At 46.0% G+C, this 24,636-nt stretch overlaps 1 non-coding gene across 1 annotated transcript; it reads left to right on the top strand.

Annotated features, from left to right (window-relative positions):
* The first annotated feature begins 6,657 nt into the window (after positions 1–6,657).
* On the top strand, positions 6,658–6,748 carry trnar-ucu (transfer RNA arginine (anticodon UCU)). The gene is given in 2 exon segments: positions 6,658–6,694; positions 6,713–6,748. It is a non-coding gene; the product is annotated as a tRNA-Arg (tRNA).
* The last annotated feature ends 17,888 nt before the right edge of the window (positions 6,749–24,636 follow it).

Genomic DNA, 24,636 nt, shown 5'->3' with positions numbered 1-24,636 from the left:
CCATTAAAAGTCTCATATTCGACTGACAGAACTGTCACTTCTACTCGGTCACTTATTGGATGGATGCAACTCCAATGCAGGGGTGGCATTCAAATCCTCCCATGGGTCCACATGTCAGACTGAGTTCCATGTTGTCGACTCAAGCAAAGGAAATCTGCTCACTTCCATAACTATCAGCAAATTGAAGCTGATTACAATCAACATCATCAGAGGTCAGAACTACCTGGTGAAAGAAGACACTCTGAAGAAGGATCCACAATTAATCAAAGGCATCGACAAAGTGAAAAACAAGAAAATCGATGAGTCAATGCAAGCCAAACAACAGAAACACTGAATAATTCCATTCCATTCCAGTCCAGAACCCAGTCCTGTTGTTTTTGGAGTCAGGTCACAATTACAGCAACAACTTTATGTTCTCACTTGGCTATCTGTACATTTCGTTAATTACAATTTTGTCGACAAGCTCTTTGAATCCAGTTGGCTGGTCCTCAAGCCAGCTCCGTTTGGAAGTCAATTCCACCTTCTGCAAGGCTGAAACCAATAGATAACCTTAATCTAAAAATGCCAGCAGACCAGGGCTCGTCCGGGACTTGAACTCGGGATCTCTCGCATGTTAATTAACCATGTTCCCAAAGCAAGAATCATACCCCTAGACCAACGAGCCACTGACAGGTTAGGCTTTATTAGCTGCTGTGGAATTTCACTGGAACCCCCCAGCCAATCATCCATTTTTTTTCAGATCAAAGCAACATCCTGCAAATGCTGAAATAAAAACAGAAAGTGCTGGAAATGTTCAGCAGCTCTGGCAGCATCTGTGCTGTGAGAAACACAGTTAACGTTTCAGGGCACTCACCTTTTGTTTCAGCCATCCTTTCAGACTGCTTCTGTCCATCCAATCTCACTTTCTATTCTATCCACATTCTAACCATTCACTACGTTACTACATTTTTCATGAATTCCTCATTTCTTTTATTAATGACAATTTTGTATTTCTGGCCTTTGCTTCAGACACCACCACAAGTGGAATCATGTCTCCATCTACCCAATCAAACCACTTCGCTGCATCCTCACATTGCAATGTTTCTTTAACCCTGACAGACTGTGGAGTTTCTGCTGCTTAATTGCAGTTCTTGCTTCCCGCCAGTAGATGTCACCTCACTCCAATACAGTGAAGTTTCCAAATCTGAGTGAGACACAACAGGAAATAATTGTTCACATTATAGTGAATGTGTGGGATTTAGAAATACTAGGAGTGGAGACGAGTTATTTTTGCACTCTGCTATTACATCTTTTATAATGGACTCCAGCATTTTCCCCACGACTGATGTCAGGCTAACCAGTATATAATTCGCTGTTTTCTTTCTGCCTCTTTTTTTAAATAGTGGAGTTACATTAACTACCATCCAATCCATTGGAACTGTTCCAGAGTCGATAGAATTTTGAAAAAAGACCAGAAATGCATCTGCTATTTCAAGGGCCACTTCCTTAAGTACTCTGGGATATAGATTATCAGGCCCTGGGGATTTATCGGCCTTCAATCCCATCAATTTCCCAAACATTCCCTGCTAATACTGATTTCATACAGTTCCTCCTTCTCACTAGACCCTATGTTTCCCAACATTTCTGGGAGATAATTTGTATCCTCCTTTGTGAAGACAGATCCAAAGTATGTATTTAATTGGTCTGCCATTTCTTTGTTCCCCATTATAAATTCCCCCGTTTCTGACTGGAAGGGGCCCACATTTGTCTTCACTAATCTTTTTCTCTACACATATCTATAGAAGCTTTTACAGTCAGTTTTTATGTTCTCTGCTAGCTTACTCTCATACTCTATTTCCCCCTTCTTAATCAATCCTTTTGTCCTCCTCTGCTAAATTCCAAACTGCTCACAATCTTCAGGTTTGCTGCTTGTTCTGGCCATTTTATATTTCTCCTCCTTGGATCTAATACTTTCCTTAATTTCTTTTGTATGCCACAGTTGAGCCACCCTTCCTGTTTTACTTTTGCACAGACAGGAATGAACAATTGTTGTAATTCATCCATGCGCTCTTTAAATGCTAGCCATTGCCTATCCACTGTCAACCCTTTAAGTAACGTTCCCCAATCTATCACAGCCAACTCCCGCCTCATACCTTCATAGTTTTCTTTGTTTAGATTCAGGACCCGAGTCTCGGAATCAACTCTGTCACTCTCCATCTTAATGAAGAATTTTATCATATTATGGGCGCACTTCCCCAAGGGACCCCACACAACAAGATTGTTAACTAATCCTTTCTCATTACACAATACCCAGTCCAGGATGGCCTGTTCTCTAGATTTGTTATACACCTCTATCAATTCTCCACTCAATCTCCTTTGATATAGGCAGAATAATCCTAGCTTTTCCAACCTAACCTTGTTGCTAAAATCCCCCATCCCTGGATCCATTCTGGTAAATCGCCTCTGCGTCCTCTCAAGGACCCTCACATTCTTTCTAAAGTCTGCTGAGCAGAACTGGAAGCAACACTCCAATTGGGGCCTAACCAGAGTTTTATAATGGTTCAGCATAACTTCCCTGCTTTTGTACTCAATGCCTCTACTTATAAAGCCCAAGATCCCATATGCTTTGCGAACCACTTTCGCAATATGACTTGCCTCCTTCAAAGATTGATGCACATGAACCCCAAGTCCCTCTCTTCCAGCACACTCTTTAGAACTGTGCCATTAAGTATATATTGCCTCTCCCTATTCCTTATGCCAAAATACATCACCTCACACTTGTCACTATTAAATTCCATCTGCCACCTGTCTGCCCATTCTGCTAGCCTATCACTGTCCTGTTGCAGGCAGTTCATATCATCTTCACTGTTTGCCGCTCCTCCAGGTTTGGTGTCATCGGCATATTTTGAGATTCTACTCTGTATTCCAAGATCCAAGTCACTTACCTTGAGCAAAAAAAGCAGTGGTTCTCGCACTGACCCTTGGGGAACACCACTGTCGACTATCCTCCAGTCTGACAAAGAACCATTTAATAAGACTCGCTGTTTTCTGTCCTTAAACCAATTTTCTATCCAATTGGACACTGACCCTCCTATACCACGAACCTCAATTTTGTTAACCGCCCTTTTATGTGGTACCTTGTCAAACGCTTCCTTAAAATCCATATAAACAACATCCACTGCATTGCCTTCATCAAGCTGCTCTGTTAGTTCATCAAAAAATGCAGTTAGATTAGTCAAGCATGAACTCCCATTTATAAATCCATGCTCACTCTCCTTAATTAACTCAAACCTCTCCAAGTGACTGTTGATTTTTTACCCTGATTATTCTTTCTAAAACCTTACCCACCGCTGCTGTTAATCTAACTAGCCTGTAGTTACCCGGACTGTCCTTAAACCCTTTCTTGAATAAGGGTGTCGCATTTGACACTGTTTAATCCTCTGGCACCTCCCCCGTATCCAGGGAAGATTGGAAGATTATAGCAAGCCCTTCCATTATCTGCATCCGCATTTCCTTTCGCAACCTGGGATGTGAGCCATCCGGACCAGGTGATCTATCTTCCCTAAGCACAGCCAGCCTTTTTAGTACCTCCCTCTCCTAATTTGTACTCTCTCCATTGCCTCTACTCTCTTCACTTCGACAGATATTTTGTCAAATTCCACTTCCTTAGTGATCACTGATACAAAGTACTCATTAAGTAGATTAACATTGCCCTGCACCTCTAAGCTTATATTATCCTTTTTGTCCCTAATAGCCCCGACTCAACCTCTGACTACCCACTTATCATTTACATGCTGCTCGAAGATTTTTGGGTTTCCTTTCATGTTGACTGCCAGTCTATTCTCATAGAAATAGAAAATAAGCAAATATACAAGATGTAAGTATTTCCCATCCTTGATGAGGTGGATTTTTTTATGTTGTGGGTGGTAATGTCCTGGCCCACGAGTGTGGTGGAAGCAGAGACAATCAATGATTTGAAAAGGAAATTGGATGGATACTTGAAGGAAAGAAACTTGCAGGAGGAAAGGGATCGAGCTGGTGAGTGGAACTGACTAGATTGCTCCGGGGAGAGCCAGCATGGACGTGATAGGCCAAATGACCACCTTCCATGTTGTAAATGACTCTGTGTTGTTTCTCAAATTCAATCCACTGGTGCTTGGTAAATAATCTCAAAGTGAATTGTGCAACTGGAAAATCAGAACCAAGGCAAGGGACGCATAAGGAAGCGAAATTGTTGAAACCCGGGATTGAACCAGGAACCATTAGATCTTCATTCTAACGCTCTCCCAACTGAGCTATTCCAGCCCGACATTAGCAGCAGCGTGGTGTCCTTGTTTTGGAAGAAAATACATACATTCAAGTTTTCCAAAAAATTAAAGAACACAACATGTGAGTAATATTCCCCATTGCTTTCTCAGTACTGATGGATTGTGAAGTGGGAGACAGCCAGAAGTGCCACTGAGCCGCACAGACTCCGAGCTGAGAATGAAATGAGATCAAATTCAATCTTTCATAGTGAGATGCTGCTGAGAGGGAAGAGTCCTGAATCAAAGCGAGACTTGCTCATTTCAAACACTCCCTGTACTCTCTGCTCATGAAGCCTTACAAAAGGGAAAAACAGAATGGCACTCAAACTCACAACCCTGCCATTAAAAGTCTCATATTCGACTGACAGAACTGTCACTTCTACTCGGTCTCTTATTGGATGGATGCAACTCCAACGCAGGGATGGCATTCAAATCCTCCCATGGGTCCACATGTCAGACTGAGTTCCATGTTGTAGACTCAAGCAAAGGAAATCTGCTCACTTCCAAAACTATCAGCGAATTGAAGCTGATTACAATCAACATCATCAGAGGTCAGAACTACCTGGTGAAAGAAGACACCCTGAAGAAGGATCCACAATTATTCAAAGGCATCGACAAAGTGAAAAACAAGAAAATCGATGAGTCAATGCAAGCCAAACAACAGAAACACTGAAGAATTCCATTCCATTCCAGTCCAGTTGTTTTTGGAGTCAGGTCACAATTACAGCAATAACGGGTCCTTCTCAGGATGGCAGGCTGTTACTATTGGGGTACTGCAAGGATCAGTGTTGGAGCCACAGCTGTTAACAACCTATATAAATGATTTGGATGTGGGAATTAAATGTAATATTTCCAAGTTTGCAGATGACACAAAGCTCGGTGAAGTGTGAGTTGTGAGGAGGATGCAGAGAGGCTTCCAGGGGACCTGGAGAGGCTAAGTGAATGGGCAAGAATATGGAATATAATGTGAATAAGTGTGAAGTTATTCACTTTGGTAGAATAAACAGAAAGACAGAGTATTTCTTAAATGGTGAGAGGTTGGGAAGTGTCGATGTCCAAAGGGACCTGGGTGTCCTTTTTCCTGAGATACCAAAAGCTCTTGTGCAGGTGCAGCAATCAATTAGGAAGGCAAATGGTATGTTGTACCCACACGAGGGGTCATGAGTACAGGAGTAAAGATGTCTTGCTGCAATTGTATAGAGCCTTGGTGAATCCGCACTGGAGTATTGTGTACAGTTTAGTCTCCTCACCTTGTGAAGGATACACTTGCCATAGAGGGGGTGAAACAGAGGGTCAACAGACTAATCTTTTTTTTGCATTTATTTCATTTCATCTCAGTTTGTTCAGTTTGCTTACCTACTGTTTTTTTCAGGTTTGTACTTCCTGCTGTTCAATATTCAGTCCATTAACACCTAATCTGTACTAATGCTTTGACTTTCAACACACCATTAACATATTGTTTGCCTTTGCTGCATGACCTTTTGGTCAGCTATGTGGCCTTGTCCAATCTACACCTTCTCCTTTGTTATCTCCTGCCCCACCCCCACCCCACTTGCTTATAACCTGTGACTTTTCTAATATATGTCAGTTCCGAAGATGGGTCACTGACCTGAAACGTTAACTCTGCTTCTCTTTTCACAGATGCTGCCAGACCTGCTGAGTGGTTCCAGCATTTCTTGTTTTTATGTCACCAGACTAATCCCTGGGATGGTGGGATTGTCTTCTGAGGAAACTGGGCCTGTATTCCTTAAAGTTTCGAAGAATGAGAGGTGATCTGATTGAAACTGACAAAATTCTTACAGGGCGTGACAGTGTGGATGTAGACAGGATGTTTGCCCTGGTTGGTGAGTCTAAAACCAAAGGACATCGTCTCAGAATAAGGAGTAGGCCATTTAAAACTGAGATGGGTGGCATTTCTTCACTCAGACGGTGGTGAATCATTGGAATACTGTGCCCCAGAGGGCTGTGGCAGCTCCATCATTGAGCATGTTCAAGACAGAAATTGATAGAAATCTTGATACTCATGACATCAAGGGATATGGGGATAGCATGGGAAAGGGGCTTTGAGGTAGGTGATCAGCCATGATCGAATTGAATGACAGAGCAGGTTCGACGGGCTGAATCGCTTACTCCTATGTTCCTCTGTTCCGAAGAGAGTTGGCGCCAGCGCGCAGCCCTGCTTTACCCCACTGCTGATCTTGAAAGCGTCTGATGTTGCTCCATTGTAACTGATGGAACTGTGCATGTTCTCGTGGAAAGAAGAGATGATGCCCAAGAGGTCAGGAGGGCAGCCGATGTTCCATTGCAGTTTGAAGAGGCCGTCTCTGCTGACAATATCAAAGGCCTTAGTGATGTTAACAAAAGTGTGTGAGGCTCTGTGGCGCAATGGATAGCGTGTTGGACTTCTAAATAATAATTAAGATGATATTCAAAGGTGGTGGGTTCAAGTCCCACCAGCGTCAGATTTTGGACCAGAAACAGAGGAGCACAACGGAACAACAAATGAAGAAATCTGCCAAAAGCACAGACTCGGAGACAGAGCGAGAGAGAGGAGCAGAGCAGGGGAAAAAAAAATCGAGGAGTGACGTCACAATGGAGAGTGAGAGCAGGGAAACAGAGAGCCGCTGCAGTGAGGATCCAGGATTTGGTTCTTTCTTCGGTGCAGTGGAAGGAGCTGTTTGGTGAGGATCTGGTAAGCTGTGACATCACAGGCAAGCAGGTAGTTGATTGGTTTGGAAGAACCGACCTGCTTGATGCGCATCTGGTAAGTGATTAAGATCCATTTTAGTCCTAACATTTAAAATAGTAAACAAACTAGTGGTAAGTTTATTAAAATATGCAATAAAATGAATAATTGAATAAAATATTTAAGTAGTAAATTGAAACACGTTGAGGATGACAGGACAGGTGATGTGTCACAGCTGCAGCATGTGGGAGTTCCTGGATGCCAGTGTGATCCAGGGCAAACACGTCTGCAGTAAGTGTTTGCGGCTCAAAGAGGGAGAAAAAAGGAATGTAGTGGTAGTAGGGGACAGTATAATAAGGTGGATTGACTCTGTTCTCTGCAGCAAAAGCAAGAGTCCAGACGGCTGTGTTGCCTGCCGGTGCCAGGATTCAGGACATCTGCTCAGGGCTGGAGCGAAACATACAATGGGAGGGGGAGGATCCAGTCGTCGTGGTCCATGTCGGTACCAAAGACATAGGCAGGACAAGGATAGAGGTTCTGCAAAGTCAGTCTGAGGAACTAGGCACCAAATTAAGAAGCAGAACCTCAAAGTTAATCATCTCTGGATTATTACCTGAGCCATGTGCAAATTGGCATAGGACAAATAAGATTAGAGAAAGTAATGTGCGGCTGAAAGACTGGTGTGGTAGTAGTGGGTTCTGGTTTGTGGGGCATTGGCACCAGTACTGGGGAAAGAGGTGGCTGTACCGTTGGGACGGTCTACACCTGAACCGTGCTGGTGCTGGTGTTCTAGCGAGCCACATAACGAGGGACGTAGAGACGGTTTTAAACTGAATAGTGGGGGCAAGGGATCAAATTTGGGAAGATATGGTGAATCAAGGAGGAGAGACAGGGCGAGAGAGAAAGGTATAAATATGGGAAATGATAAGCAGACTGTGACAGGAAGGGGCAGAATGTACAAATCTAAGAGTAAATCGACAGATAAGGCCAGAGGTGACAAAAATAATAAAACGACAAAACTAAATGCTCTGTATCTGAATGCATGGAGCATTTGAAACAAAACAGATGAACTGGGAGCACAAATAGAATAAATAAGTACGATCTGATAGTCATTACAGAGACATGGCTGCAGGGCGACATAGATTGGGATGAGAATATTGGAGGTGACATGGCATTTTGGAAGGACAGGAAGCTAGGAAAAGGTGGTGGGGTAGCTCTGTTAATTAATAATGGTATTAGCGTAATCGAGAGGGATGACCTGAGTTCTGGAGATCAGGATGCAGAATCAGTTTGAGTACAAATGAGAAATCATAAAGGCAAGAAGTCACTTGTGGGAGTGGTGTACAGGCCACCTAACATTCACCACACTGTCGGATGGGATATAAAGGAAGAAATAATGGCAGCTTGTCAGAAAGGTACTGTGATAATTATGGGGGATTTTAATCTACATATAGAGTGGAAAATTCAGATGGGCAGAGGTAGCCTAGATGAGGAATACATAGAATGTTTTGGGGATAATTTCTTGGAACAATACATTCTGGAGCCAACCAGAGAGCAGGCTATACTAGACCTGGCATTGTGCAACGAGATAGGATTAATTAATGACCTCATAGTTAAGGTGCCCCGAGGTAGTCGCGATTATAATATGATTGAATTTTACATTCAGTTTGAGGGAGAGGAGAGTGGGTCCCAGACTAGTATTTTAAATTTAAATTAGGGCAATTATAAGGTCATGAAAGCAGACCTAGCTAAAGTGAACTGGCAAATTAGGTTAAGGGATAAGTCAATAGAGATGCAGTGGCAGACATTTAAGGGGATATTTCAGAATACACAGAATAGATACATTTCAACGAGAAAGAAAAGTTCCAAAGGTGGGACTCACCATCCATGGTTCACGAAAACAGTTAAAGATACTATCAAACTTAAAGAAAAAACCTATAATTGTGCAAAGGTGGGAGGCAGGTCAGAAGATTGGACAGAATATTAAAAAAACAGCAAAGAATGACTAAAAGATTGATAAGGAAGGTAAAATTAGAGTATGAGACAAAGCTCGCAAGAAATTTCAAGACAACTAGTAAGAGTTTCGATAGATATTTTAAAAAGAAAAGAGTTAACAAAGCGACTGTTGGTCCAATGGAAAGTGTGTCTGGGGAATTAATAATGGATAATTAAGAGATGGCAGATGAATTGAACAGATACTTTGCATCGGTCTTCACTATTGAGTATACAAATAACATCCCAGTATTAGCCGTATATCAGGAAATTGAAGGGATGGAGGAACTCAAGAAAATTACAATCACCAGGGAAGTGGTACTAAACAAATTGTTGGAGCTGCGGGTTGACAAGTCGCCAGGTCCTGAATTGGCTAGTGAGATAGTTGATGCGCTGGTTTTAATATTCCAAAATTCCCTAGATTCGAGAAGGTTCCGTTAGATTGGAAAAGAGTGAATGTAACTCATTTATTCAAAAAGGGAGGGAGACAGAAAGCAGGAAACGACAGGTCAGTTAGCTTAACATTTGTCTGAGGGAAAATGTTTGGAGCTATTACAGAGGATGTTATAGCAGGGCATTTAGAAAAAATTAAGGTAATCAGGCAGAGTCAACATGTTTTTTTGAAAGGGAAATCATGTTTAACCAATTTATTGGAGTTCTTTGAGGGAGTTACATGTGCTGTGGATAAAGGGGAACCAGTGGATGTATTGTATTTTGATTTCCAGAAGGATAAGGTGCCATATCAAAGGTTATTGCAGAAAATAAAAGCTCATGGTGTCGGGGGTAACATATTGGCATGGATAGAAGATTGGCTAGCTGATAGGAAACAGAGAGTCAGCATAAATGGGTCATTTTCTGGTTGGCAAGAAGTAACGAGTCGTGTGCCACAGGGATCTGTGCTGGGGCCTCAACTTTTTACAATTTATATAAATGACTTAGATGAAGGGACCGAAGGTATTGTTGCTAAATTTGCTGATCACAAAGATAGGTAGGAAAGTAGGTTGTGAAGAGGACATAAGGGGGCTACAAAGGGATATAGATAGGTTAAGTGATTGGGCAAAGACCTGGCAAATGGAGTATAATGTGGGAAAGTCGGAAATTGTCCACTATGGCAGGAAGAATAAAAAAGCATATTATCTAAATGGTGAGAGATTGCAGAGCTCTGAGATGCAGAGGGATCTGGGTGTCCGAGGGCATGAATTGCAAAAGGTTAGTATGCAGGTCCAGCACGTAATTAGGAAAGCTAATCGAATGTTATCATTTATCACCATGGGAATTGAATACAATAGTAGGGAGGTTATGCTTCACCTATGCAGGACATTGGTGAGACCTCTTCTGCAGTACTGAGTACTGTACTGGTCTCCTTATTTGCGGAAGGATGTAAATGCATTGGAGGTAGTACAGAGAAAGTTTACGAGACTAATACATGGAATGGGTGGGCTGTCTTACGAGGAAAGATTGGACAAGCTAGGCTTGTCTCCGCCAGAGTTTAGAAGAGAAAGAGGCGACATGATTTGTTATATAATTTATTAATTAACAAATTAGCTATCCTCCAGTCTTCCGGTACCTCACCCGTGGCTAACGATGATACAAAAATCTCTGCCAGCGCCCCAGCAGTCTCCTCCCTTGCTTCCCATAGCATCCGAGGATACATCTGATCAGGCCCTGGGGATTTATCCACCTTAATGCGCTTCAAAACCTCCAACACCTCCTCCTTTGTAATGTTGATATGCTGCAGGATATCGCTGTTCCCTCCCTTGAACTCACTAGCTTCCATGACCTTCTCCACGGTAAATACAGACGAGAAATATTCATTTAAGACCTCGCCCATTTCGCGTGGCTTCACACATAGATTGCCACACTGATCCTTAAGGGGACCTACACTCTCCCTAGCTACCCTTTTACTCTTAATACACTTATAGAATCTTTTAGGATTCTCCTTTATCTTATCTGCCAGGGAAATCTCATGGCCCCTTTTCGCCCTCCTAATTTCCTTCTTAAGTATACTCCTATATCTCCTATACTTCTCGAGGGACACGCTCAATCCCAGCTGCCTATACCTGACGTATGCCTCCTTCTTTGTCCTGACCAGACCCTCAATATCCCTCGTCAACCAAGGTTCCCTAAACTTGCCAGCCTTGCCCTTCCATCTAACAGGAACATGCTGGCCCTGAACTCTTCCTATCTCACTTTTAAAAGCCTCCCACTTGCCAGACGTCCCTTTACCTGTAAACAGCCTCTCCCATTCAACTTTTGAGAGTTCCTGTCTGATGCCATGGAAATTAGCCTTCCCCCAATTTAGGACTTCAACCTGAGGACCAGTCCTATTCTTTTTCATAACTATCTTGAAGCTAATAGAGTTATGGTCACTGGTCCCAAAGTGCTCCCCGACTGCCATATCAACCACCTGCCCATCCTCATTTCCTGACAGGAGATCGAGTGTAGCCCCTTCTCCAGTCAGGCCATCCACGTACTGCTTCAGAAAATTATCCTGGACTCACTTAACAAATTCTTCCCCATCTGATCCCTTAGCACTTAGGCAGTCCCAGTCAATATTAGGGAAGTTAAAATCACCTACTATTACAACCCTATAATTCCTATACCTATCTGTGATTTCCCAACATATATGCTCCTCCACTTCCCTCTGACTATTGGGGGGCCTATAGTATAATCCCATCAAAGGGATCACCCTTTTATTATTTCTAAGTTCTACCAGTATGGCCTCACTGGACATTCACCCCGGGATATCCTCTCTAAGTACTGCCGTGATGTCCTCCCTAATCAATAGTGCAACTCCCCCTCCTCTCTTACCTCCACCTCTGTCACGCCGGAAGGATCAGTACCGCGGAACATTGAGCTGCCAGTCCTGCCCATCCCTCAACCACGTTTCCGTAATAGCTACAATACCACAATCCCATGTACCGATCCATGCTCTGAGTTCATCTGCCTTACCTGTAAGGATACTTGCATTAAAGTAAATGCAGTTTAGCCCACCAGACCTTCCACGCTCCCTGTCCTGCCCCTGCCTGGCCTGCCTACTGGACTTGCTTGCTTTAACCTCTCCATTTGCCTCAACTATCTCATCGGAGAGACTACTACTTTGGGTCCCACCCCCGCTGCAAGACTAGTTTAAACCCTCCAGTGTATTACTATAAAATCTCCCTGCAAGGATATTGGTCCCCTTCCAGTTCAGATGCAACCCGTCCCTCTTGTACAGGTCACCTCTGCACCAGAAGAGATCCCAATGATCCAAGTACCTGAAGCCCTCCCGCCTTCGCCAGTCTTCAGCAATGCATTCATTTGCCTAATCCTCCTATTCCTACCCGCACTAGCACGTGTCACAGGGAGTAAACCTGAGATTACAACCCTAGAGGTCCTGCTCTTTAACCTTCTGCCTAACTCCCCATATTCACTTTGCAGAACCTCATCTCTCTTCCTGCCTATGTCGTTCGTACCAATATGGACCACGATCTCTGGCTGCACATCCTCCCCTTTCAGAATTTCCGGCAGCTGCTCCGAAACATCCTTGACCCTAGTATTAGGGAGGCAACATACCATCCTGGAGTCTCGTTTGCGGCCACAGAAACGCCTATCTGCAAACCTTATGATAGAATCCCCTATCACAATAGCTCTTCCTCCCCTTTTCATCCCCTGCTGTGCAGCAGAACCCTCCGTGGTGCCACGGACCGCGCTGTTGCTCTTTTCCCCTGGGAGGTCTTCCCCCCAACAGGAACCAAAGCGGTGTATCTGTTTGAGAGGGGGATGGCCACAGGGGACTCCTGCACTACCTGCCTGCTCCTACTACTCCATCTGGAGGTCACCCATCCCTTTTCTGCCTGTGCATCCATTACCTGCGGTGCGACCACCTCACTAAACATGCTATCCATGACACCCTCAGCTTCGTGGATGCTCCACAGTGAAACCACCCGCAGTTCCAGCTCCATAATGCGAGTAGCCAGTAGCTGCAGCTGGATACACTTCCTGCGCACATGGTCGTCATGGAGACTGGGAGGGTTCCTGAATCCCCACATAGCGCAGGAGGAGCATATCACGGGGCTGAGCTCTCCTGCCATGACTTACCCTTAGATTAATTAGTTACTCCCTTAATTAAAAAGTACTAATGACACTCGGGGCCTTGTTCTACCCACTACAATCTAAAGTCCTTCATAAGCTACACTGAATAAAAAAAACACTTTAGTAGTACTCATCTTATCAGCAGAGGTTTTTTTTTCAAGTAAAAAACGTTGCCCTTTTCTTTAAGATATTTAAATACACTAACAGCAGTGACTCACCAACCAATCACCTTGCAGCTCTCCTCTGACATCACAGTTGGCTTCTTTTTTTTCAAAACTCCAGCACACTGGAAGAGCTCCACTCCACTCCTGGAAGGGAAGAGACTGGGCCTCGATCCTCGGATTGGATTTATAGGCTCCGCTCTCAACATTCTCCTCATATCGGTCCATATAGGTCTGCTCCGCTCCGCTCCTCTCCGCTCCCGGAAGGTAATTCACCAGCTTTTGCAGAAAAGTAGGTCTTAAGCTGTTGCAGTACCTGTTAGAAAGATAGTCTAAGCTATTCTGAAGTCATCTTCCAATGTCATCCACATGGAAGCAGGATTTTAAAGGATAAGATGTAGTTTTTAAAAGTCACTTCAATCTTGCTCAAGAGTCTTTTCAAAGAAGCCAAGTAAATCTTGATAAAAAGTCATATACATTTAGAGATCTTTTAAAAGCACTTCAATCTTGTTAATAAAAAGTCAGATGTAAATTTAAGAACTCTGATCAGGCTATGCTAAAAAGTTACATACAATTAAGAAATAAAATACAACATTTAAAATGTCTGAACTCCCTCTGAAAGTTGACAACTGCTGCTGCCGGTGTCTTCCTGGAATAGTGGAGCTGTTGTGTCAACAGAAAAGTCCTTCCCGAGCAGCCCTGAGCCTGTTGGTACCGGCTTTAATCCAACCCAGGTAAAAATCAGGGTACATTGGGGGCAATGAGCCCAAATTGCTGAACTACAGGTCCCTGTCAGTTTAAAGAGTGGGCTGGTGCGATTATGATCAGAAGCTCATTCTAAGCACATTTCTCACCACCACAACTTCCAGATGCTGGTGTTAGTGTGTGCATGTACCAGCAGTTGCAGTGCTGTTCAGACCATCAATAGCAGTGAAAGTCTCAGAGTTCACCACTATTGGGCTGTAAAATCCAGGCCAATATCTCACAGCCCTGTTAGATTTGCTCTCCCTCTGTACAAAATCAAACTCCACACATTGTCTTTCACTCACTCCTGTTTCCAGCCCTGACGGTGCAGAAATCCCCTCTCAAAGGTACACAATCCAGTTGATTTCTGATCAAATACCTCCTTCCTCATTCAATAGAGGAAACAGAGACATGAACACGAGTCAGGTGCAAGAAAGTTTCACTAACAGAGCAAAGAAAGGCACCAACAAAAGTCACCCCTACTTTCCAAATCATTTCACTGGAATATTCTTTCACTTGTTTTGTCGGATGACTGCAATAAATCTGAAAATGAGCACCATGAGGTTTGTGTTCACTAGTCACTTGTTCTCCTGTGTTTGTCTGTCAGGTTTGTAATTCAGTTTGTATTGGATATTGAAGAGAATCTCTTTTCAAGATGATTACACATCGTACTGTGTTTAAAGCAACCTACTTGGAAAATGGCAGAAAATTAATGTTTCAATACCTGTGTGACCAGATTCTTCCAATGCTTTTCAACAGCTCGATTGATGATGCTTGTAATCTGTATCCTGTGGAGAATGGGAGAAGAGAATAAAAACATGGTGCATGAACAGGACAGACTGCGTAAAATGGGAGCACAGAAATACTGCCACCTCATTGAAAGTTAATGAGATTTATTTGAAGTCAGACACCTGTCCACAATGAACAAGTGAATACATTAATTGTCCACTTTCAATCTAAATGGGACTGAGGTTCCAACAGAGAAGTTTTCTGGAAAATACCTGCTGCAGTTTTAAAATTGATGAACTGGAACATCTTATACTAACTTTCAAATAACTGTAGTGATTGTATAGTTCTCATAGTGGAGAGAAGGAGTTGTTTATAAATATAAGCAGAAAGACACATTTGTGGATTGGTGAATGAGCTTTATCTTTCTGAAATGTATTTGTCCATTGGCTGCAGGTCACTGGAAATTCTTTTTTACATTTCAATTGTAGCAGCAGCAGTTAGCAGCAAAATGTCTGATTAATCAGAGTAGTGGGTCTGGGAAATACTTAAACAGCCGAGACCCTGTAAAACAGAACTCCAAGTAATAGTTTAAATAAGGCACTGAACTGACAGAGCGGTAAAGGCCTGCTCAGGTCAGGAAAAAAAAGCCGACCCGAACCTGACAGAACCACATTGGACCCGAGCCCGACCCGGCCCGAGTATCTCCATTTATTCCCACGCCCAAACTAACCCGAGCCTTACCCGACCACTGGAATGTTCACTTTATCTACCTCCCGATTCCGAATCTACAGGAAGCTGCAGCATGAGCGCAATGACGTCATAGAGATGCTCACTTTCTCACTGAGCATACTCAGAGTTTCCCTCCTTGATGACCCGGACTCCCAGCTTAGGTTGGCTTTTCAACTTTTGACACTTATTAAACTCAACTTCCCAGCAGAGTTAAATGTAATACTTACTGTGTGTGTCCGACACGGACTCAGCCCGACCTGGACCCAGCCCAACCCGAACCTGGCCCGACCTGACCCGAGCCCGAAAGCCAGACCCGGAAGAGCGACCCAACACGACCCGGACCCGACACAGGTCGTCGGGTCCCGTCGGGTTCAGGTCGGGTGGCAGGCCTTTGCAGAGCGGAGGTCAGATGAGGATTGAATTAATTTCAATCACTGAATCTAAACAAGAAGTAAATCTGCCAGGAATGGAAGACTTTGCTTTACCTGTGAGCTTGTGGCACAACGGTAGTGCGTCTGACTCCAGATTAGAAGGTTGCGTGTTCAAAACAAGTCAAGCTCAGTTATGTTTTACAGCAGCTCAAGTTCCTGGATTTTATATCAGAAGAGAGTTCGTTCTCTTGGAATATTCGTGCATGGTAGAATTTCAAGATCAACTTCAAAAGATTAAAGTCCTGATTTCTGGTTCCGTTCCATTTCCATGCTCAGTTCTTATTTCACACTGTTTTATATCAGAACAATGTTTCAGGGATGTGATGTGTCCATTGTTTGTGCAATCGCTCTGTCACCCAGTGTGAGAAATAAAACACAAACCTCACAGCGTGCGGCTCAAACCCATACCTGGCTCTGTCTATCGGCCGCTTAGTTCAGTTGGTTAGGACGCAGTGTTGATAACAACAAGGCTGTGGATTTGATCCCCATGTGCGCTGTCACATGGTCAGTCATTAATTTGACACATTTTTGCAACACTTAAAATCCAACTTTTAGATGCAAACAAGTTTACATCAAATGTCAAAGGGAATTTATTTTGAATAACATCCATTGTATCTTTGTCACTGGTCTGGAGTAACACAGAATTCTTTCCAATTATCTTCCGTTTTCTGAAAAACGTTGAACTCGTGGCCTGTTCTCGTTCATGGTCACGAGCAGCAAAAACAGACAGAGCAAGTCTGACTGCCCAGAGATGTGGAAAAGGCTTCAGTTTGGGACATATGCAGCAAATCAAATGTTCACCCGGCCCTGAAAGATTCAAAAACTGGGGAAAAGGACACAAAGAGATAGAGAATAAGCTAAAGCTGAGAATGTAAATATTTCCCATCATTGATATCTCTCTATTCCAATCCAACCTTCAGAGTTGGGTAAATAATTTCAGTGTAAATTGTGCAGCTCAAGAGTCAAAACCAAAGGGCGATGCAGAATAAAGGAGAACTGCCAAAACCCCAGATTGAACCAGGGATCTTCAGTCCAACACACTCCCAACTGAGCTATTTCAGTCTCACAGGCTTGGGATGAGAAGTGGCAAGTAACATTCGCACCACACAAGTGCCAGGCAATGACCATCTCCAACAAGAGAGAATCTAACTATCTCCCCTTGACATTCAATAGCATTACAATTACTGAATCCCCCACCATCAACATCATGGAGGTTACCATGGGTAGCCATACAAATAACGTGACTAGAAGAGCAGGTCAGAGGCTTGGAATCCTGAGGTGAGTAATTACAGTGCAGCTGTTGGCTCCACCCCAGGGGCTGAATTGGTTCTGTAAACCATGAAGCAGCTTCCTCTCAAATCCCAGGTTTATCAATAAATCCTCTCACAAAAGCCCCAAAGTGTGATATATTCCTCCCACTCATCCATGACTCCTGACTCCCCAAAGCCTGGCCACCATCTGCAATTCACAAGTCAAGAGTGTGATGGAATACTCTCCACTTGCCCGGATGGGTGCAATTCCAACTCAAGAATCTCAACACCGTCCAGGACAAAGCAGCCCACTTGATTGGCACCCCATCTACAAACATTCACTCCCTCCACCATCGGAACACAGTGGCAGCAGTGTGTACCGTCTGCAAGATGCACTGCAGCAATGCACCAAGACTCCTTCGACAGCACCTTCCAAACCCAGCGACCTTTACCACCGAGAAGGGCAAGGGCAGCAAATGCAGGGGATACCACCACCTGCAAGTTCCCCTCCAAGCCACACACCATCCTGACTTGGAACTATATCGCCGTTCCTTCACTGTCGCTGGGTCAAAATCCTGGAACTCCCTTTCTCACAGCACTGTGGGTGTACCTACCCCACATGGACTGCAGCGGTTCAAGAAGGCAGTTCACCACCACCTTCTCATGGGCAATTAGGGATGGGCAATAAATGCTGGCCTAGCCAGCGATGCCCACATCGCATGAATGAATGAATAAAAATGTGAAGTATCAAAATATCAAGTATTTATGAGTCCAATTGTCAGCAATTTTATTCACTGGATCCAATTGAACTCATAGCACACGGGAACCACGGGGCTTCAGAGCCTCGCCTGGTTAAAGGAGCTGACTGGGAGGTGGGAGCTGAGTGTTGTCTTCACTGGGAAGCTATCGGGTGAGGCAGCAAAACTTGGCAGAAAGGGCATCGGGAAACACTGTCAGGAGTGGGGGCCAATGTGCCAGCTCTGCAGAGGGAACAACACCAGGGTGCCATTGGGGCAGTGCCACTTCATTGAGGGTGACAAGTGAGGTAAATGTGGCTGGGTGTTGTTAACTGTGAAGGCCTTGCACTCAGGGAGGGGCAACCTGTCATGGGCCTCATTCGAGGCTCTCATTGGATTCGAGGCTCCCATTGAGGAGGAGGAGGAGGAGTAGAGAGGAAGGGAGGGAGGCACAGGCACCAGCAGGGGCACCACAGCAGCTTGGGGGCCCACAGGAAGGCCAGCCTCGAACAGGAGGCTGGAGAAGGAGGCAGAGGAACACGTCAGCCGAGGTTCAACTACCTGCAGAAGTCCGAGTGACAGTGTCTCCGCAGACTGCACCTCTCCACGGGGGTCGTCACTGATCTCTCTGCCATGATGCAGCTGTGCCCCATGCGACTTGGTGGGCACCTGATGCCAGTGTCACTGAAGGTCACCGTGCCACTGAACTTCTTCACCACCAGATCATTGCGGGGATCCACTGGAGATATGTGTGGAATCTCACAGTCTGTAGTGAATCAGTGCATCAAGGAGGTCACCAATGTCCTGTTCAGGAGGGCCGGTGACTATGTGCACATTGATCCAAACAGTCAAGCTGAGAGAGCGATAGGATTCGGGGACATCGCTGGATTCCACCAGGTGTAGGGTGTCATTGACTGCACCCATGTGACCATCATGGCTCCTGCAGACCAGCCAGCAGCCTTCAACAGGAAGGGCTTCCACTTGCTCAGTGTGCAATTGGTCTGCGACCACTGCAAATGGATCCCATAGGTGTGTGCACAAATCCCGGGAAGCAGCCACAACGCCGGCATACCAAGGCACTCCCAGGTGCCAGAACCTTTCCGCGGCCCCATCCGCTTTCAGAGATGGATCCTTGGAGACAAGGGCTACCCACTGAGGACATGACTACTGACGTCTGTAAGGAACCCACGCACGGATGCAGAGGAGAGGTACAACACCTGCTGCGGGTCAACCCGAGCGACCATCAAGGAGGCCATTGGTCTCCTGAAGATGAGATTCAGGTGCCTAGATCGATCCAGTGGAGCCCTTCAGTATGTCCCGGCGAGGGTCTCGCATATCGTGGTGGTTTGCTGTGCACAGCACAATCTGGCATTACAGAGGGGTGAGGTGTTGACTAGTGAGGATATCATGGAGTGTGATGTCTCCTCTGATGATGAGGATGTGGAGGAGGATGCTGCCCAAGCAGTGCCAGATGAAGAACCTCAGGCACAGCAGGGTAGGGGCCATGAGATACACACAAGGGAGACATGAGACACCCTTATACATTCAAGTTTCCTTTGAGCCTTACCACCTTCTGGAACCAAGGCAATAAAGTCTTAGCTTTAAACAGCCCTGTTGTCACCTCCTTCCTTCTGTTCTGCAGCGTCCAGGTACACATCGCACAGTGACAAGGCCAAAGCTTTGTGAACTCAGGGCTTGGTCCCTCACTTCCAGCCCCTTGGGAGGAAGGGTTTAAATGAAGTCCCAAAGGGCATCAACAATAGGAAGGAGACATAGTGAGAGAACATCATTTCTTTCTTCCGTGTGACAACAAATGCAACCCTATCCATCTGGAATGTACATTCACCGTGAACCCTAAGTGAATCTAGGTGCTCTTCTTAAATCTTTTCCGGGTGCTCCTACGTGGTGCTCCCCCTGCTCTGTCAGCTGAGGTGGAGACAGGCTGCTGACCTTGCTGCCCCATGGCTTGGGATGACATTGGTGGCCGTCCTCTTGCTGCCTGAGGCCTGGAGGGCCCCGGCACACTGAGGGCCTCCTGCACAGGTACAGGGACCCCCCTCTGTCATCGAGGGTGATGGAGGCAGGCACTGGCATCACTTGTGTCACTGGCAGAGGGGCTTTGGAGCGACTGTCCACACAAGGAGCACCCTGAGAGGAGACCCCAGATGTAGCAGCCAGCTGCTCCTCCCCCTTATAAGACACACTTGTAACTCGCTGCTGACCTGAGAGGGACGTGGACCTCGTCCCCCTCTCACCTTGTCACCGCTGGATGGAGCTCATGGACAAAGCGATGGAGTGCAGGTCTGCACACATCTCCGGCAGCCACTGATTGATTGGCTAGATCAGGCTCTCCATGAGAGTCACCAATCTCACAATGGAGGAAGCCAGACACACCCCCATCAGAGACAATGCAGCACCCAAGGCCTGGATGGACTCCTCCACCATCCTTGTTCGGGTACACATAGCCTCTGGCAACTCTGCCAGATGTTACCTGACCTCTCGCTGCAGCTGCGGTATTTCCCGTGTTGCTGGTGACACCAGAGGCATGTCATCAGCCTGGGGCTCAGCATGGGCCTGGCCTCCCACAGACCACCAACTGTCAGTGGCCTCGGCTGTCACAGCCTCCGTCAGCTGCCCGGGCCTGTCTGTGATGTGCTCATCAGTTTGCGTGAGCGTTTCTGTTCTGGTGGAGGGTGCAGGGGAATGATGTGATGGTGCACCATCTGAGGCTCCCTCCTCCTCCTCAGACGTGTCCGGCTGTCTCCCAGTCTCTCCAGCTCTTTGCTTTTGTCGTTCATCCGGGCCTTCATGAGAAAACAGGGACATTGTAGGGTTACGGTCTGCCCATCGTGACATTCCAACCACCCCTACTGTGCAGCTCCATTGATGCAGTGGTGAACAGATGTGCAGTGTGGCTCCTTTGCAGCGGATGCTCCCTTGTGCCCCAGGAGATGTGCACTCACTCTCTTGGGTAAATGCCCCTGTCTCTCCATCAGATATGGAGCAGCTGCTTTGCAGCCCGGCCTGTTCCATGGCCTCCTCCTCCATCGGGATGAGGACACGGAGATAAGGCACTCCACCGCCAGTCTTGACACGCTCTTTCCAATTGTGGGATGTCTTCTCCTGCAGACACAATGATGAACAAAGTTAGTCTCCCAGCGGGGACAAGCCCAACATCTCTGATGGTGATAGTCCAGCAGTCCATGATGTGGACACACATATGCCTCCTGCATGCGGCCCCTCTCGAGGGACTGTGTGAGGTTATATAATGACTGACGTGTGTCTCTCCTGCTGCCCTTCCCCAATACACATGACTGGGTGGTCACTCCCTTTCCACTAAACATTCCCTCTCACTCTGCCACATGCAATGTCCAAAGGGTCCAAAGTGCTTTGATTGGTCGCCTGAGCAACCTGGATCAGGTCATTGACCCACTTCCTGCACTGGATCCATTTCCTGGGGGTGAACCCATGGCTGCTGACCTCACCTACTATCTCCAGCCAGCTTTGCTTGGTCAGGTGGACAGGTCTCCACCTCCCATCCCTGGGGAAGAGGATCTTGCACCTTTCTCTTGTCACCTGGAGGAGAACCTGCAGGGTGGCATCGCTAAACCGTGGCACCATGGTCACTGCAGGCTCGCATTCAGCTCCTTACCCATCAGGCAACAGAGGCAGCAGAATGGGTCCTGGGGCATCAGAGGGCTCTCAGGAAGACACTCCTTTAAACCAGGCAGCAGTGAATGCAGGGCTGGCAGCCCTTTAAATATGGTGCCAGCACCTGCCGTTGTGTCAGATGTCGGTGCCATCGGCACCTCGTTCCCTGCCTCTGGTCCTTGTTTACATGGGCCCCACGCCTCCCCTTCATTAATTTGTCGGCTGCTCCGTGATCGGAGTCGGTCGGCCACATTTCACTCGTGTGGTGACGACACCCGCTTCCGGTGCCTCTGCCGAGAGCCGCACCGTTAGTTTAAAATTCAGCCCATGGGGTCAAGAGTGGAAAATCTCCCCTCTGATTCTCTCTACTTAAAATGAAGGAGACACCAAATTAAAACTGATGAAACCAGGGATTGTATCCTGGTTCTTCAATCTAGTGTTCTCCCAACTGAGCTATTCCATCCTCACTGTGAACTCATCTTCATTGGAGACAAATATAACTCCAGGAGGAATTTCCCCACCCGTTCATTCCTCACTTCAGGGGAATGGGACCCGGCCAGATCGCGGAACTCAGATTATGTTAATGTTCTGCTCTTGATATCTTCATATTATTTTGCGTTTGAGCCACTTTTAATCAGGTTCACGGACAAATTCTTCTATCATCCCTTCTCCCACATTCTCTCTCTCTCATTCATTCTTTATTCCTCACAATCCAGAAAGGGTTAGGAATCAGAGATCACCCCCAAACCCTCTGCACACAGACCTCTGTATGTCACCCTGTTTGCTCCAAGATCCAAGAGACCAGTCAATAAATTACACTCTTTATAAACACAGAAAGCTGCCTCACAGTGTTGGACACAGAGTTAAATACACTGAAGTCTTTTGAAAAAAGTTCATCTTATGGGCTGTGTTACTGAGCCCACAGAGCAGGACAGGCCCAGGCTCCAGCCCCAGCCCCACCTGGGCTGTGTTAGCTGATGTCACCTGGTGTGATACTGAGCCACATGGAGCAGGAAAGGGCCTGGTTGTATTCATGGCCTGTGTTGAGTTCACTGAACCCACCCAATGTTGTAGGAGCCACACAGAACAGAATGGGCCCAGGCTCCTTCCTCAGCCTGAGGGATGATAGTTCATCTCACACGGTGTTGTACAGAGCCCCACACAGAACAGGAAAATCCCAGGCTCCATCCCCGGCCTGTGGTATTTTACTTCATCACACCTGGTATGGTACGGAGCCCCCAGAGCAGGAAAGATCCAGCTTCCATCTCCAGTCTGTGCTGAATTAGCTGATCTGACCTGGTTGGCACTGAACCACAATCAGGGGAGGATGGGCCGAGGCTCCCTGGCCTGTGGTGTGTTAGTTATTCTCATTTGGTGAGGTACTGAGCACTGGAGAGCAGGAAGGGCCTGTGCTCAGTGAGCTGATCTCACCTTGTGCCTTCCTGAGACCCACACACAGAGCAGGACAGGCCTAGGCCTCATGCCCGGCCTGTGCTCAATTAGCGGATCTCAGCCAAAAGATTTTGATAAGGTTCCACACAAGAGGCTTCTCTATAAGATTAAAGTCCCTGGTGTCAGTGGTAATATATTGATCTGGATTGGGAACTGACTGGCACGACGTAGGCAGAAAGTAGTTACAGATGGATCTGGATCTGTTTGGAGACCAGTTACCAATGGTATCTCACAGGGATCGGTGTTGGGTCTGTTGCTCTTTATTATTTTTATTAATGATCTGGATGTCGGTGTAGGGGGCACCATCTGTAAATTTACAGATGATTTGAAGATCTGTGCGACTGTTCAGACTGTAGACGATGCTCGACTGTTTCAGGCTGATCTTAATGTGTTGGGAGATTGGGTTCATGACTGGTAAATGATGTTTAATTTGGGTAAGTGCAGTGTTATTCATGTGGACAGGGCGAATGCTCAACATTCATACACCCTTCAGGGAAAAACATTAAAGCAGGTGGAGAAGGAAAATAATTTTGAGCAGAGATCTGGATGTTCTGGTGCACAGATCTCGAAAGGTACAGCAGCAATGCTGTGAAGTGATAGCTGGAGCAAATAGGGGGTTGGGCTGCATTCAGAGGATAATTGCATATAAGATGGGGCATATTCTTTCATGGGATGTGAGCGACACTGGCAAGGCCAGAATTTGTTACCCATCCCTAATTGTCCTTGACAAGATGGCGGTGAGCTGCCTTCTTGAATTGCTGCACTCCATGTTGTGTAGGTGCACCCACAGTGCTGTTAGGAAGGGAGATCCAGGATTTTGACCCAACATCAGTGAATGAACAGCGATATTGTTGCAGATCAGATGGTGTGTGACTTGAAGGGGAACTTGCAGATGGTGGTGTTTCCATGCATCTGCAGCCCTTGTCCTTCAAGGTGGTTGAGTTCTTCGGTTTGGAAGGTGTTTTTGAAGGAGCCTTGGTGAGTTGCAGCAGTGCATCTGGTAGATGGTACACACTACTGCCACTGTGCGTCAGTGGTGAAGGGAGTGAATGTTTAAGGTGGTGAATGGGGTGACAATCAAGGCAGCTGCTTTGTCCTGAACAGTGTCAAGTTTCTAGAGTATTGTTGGAGCTGCACTCATCCTGGCTTGTGCCTTGTAGATGGTGGACAAGTTTTGGAGAGTCAAAAATCACAAAATTATTACAGTGCAGAAGGAGGCTATTCGGCCCATTGTCTCTGCATAGAATCATTGAACATAGAAAGTTTAGAGCACAGGAAGGCCAAAAATCGGGCAACCCAGCGGAATCCCATTGTCCAGCATTTGGACCGTAGCCCTGCAGGTTCAGGCACTTGAGGTGCACATCCAGACTCCTCTTAAATGAGTTGAGGGTTTCTGCCTCAACTACCCTTATAGGCAGTGAGTATCAGACCCCTCGCACCCTCTGGGTGAAAAAAGTTTCCTCATCTCCCCTCTAATCGTTCAACGAATCACTTTAAATCTATGCCCCTTAGTCATTGACCTCCCTGCTAAGGTAAATAGACCCTTCCCATCCACTCTATCCAGACCCCTCACAATTTTATGCATTTCAATCAAATCTCCCCTCAGCCTCCTCAATTCAACCCCAGCCGATCCAATCTTTCCTCATCGTTGCATTTTTCCAGCGTTGGCAACATCCTCGTAAATCTCCTCTGTAACCTCTCTGGTGCAATTGCA

Source organism: Heterodontus francisci, unplaced genomic scaffold, assembly GCF_036365525.1.
Source record: "Heterodontus francisci isolate sHetFra1 unplaced genomic scaffold, sHetFra1.hap1 HAP1_SCAFFOLD_58, whole genome shotgun sequence".
Taxonomy (NCBI): domain Eukaryota; kingdom Metazoa; phylum Chordata; class Chondrichthyes; order Heterodontiformes; family Heterodontidae; genus Heterodontus; species Heterodontus francisci.
This window is presented reverse-complemented; position numbering and strand designations above follow the sequence as displayed.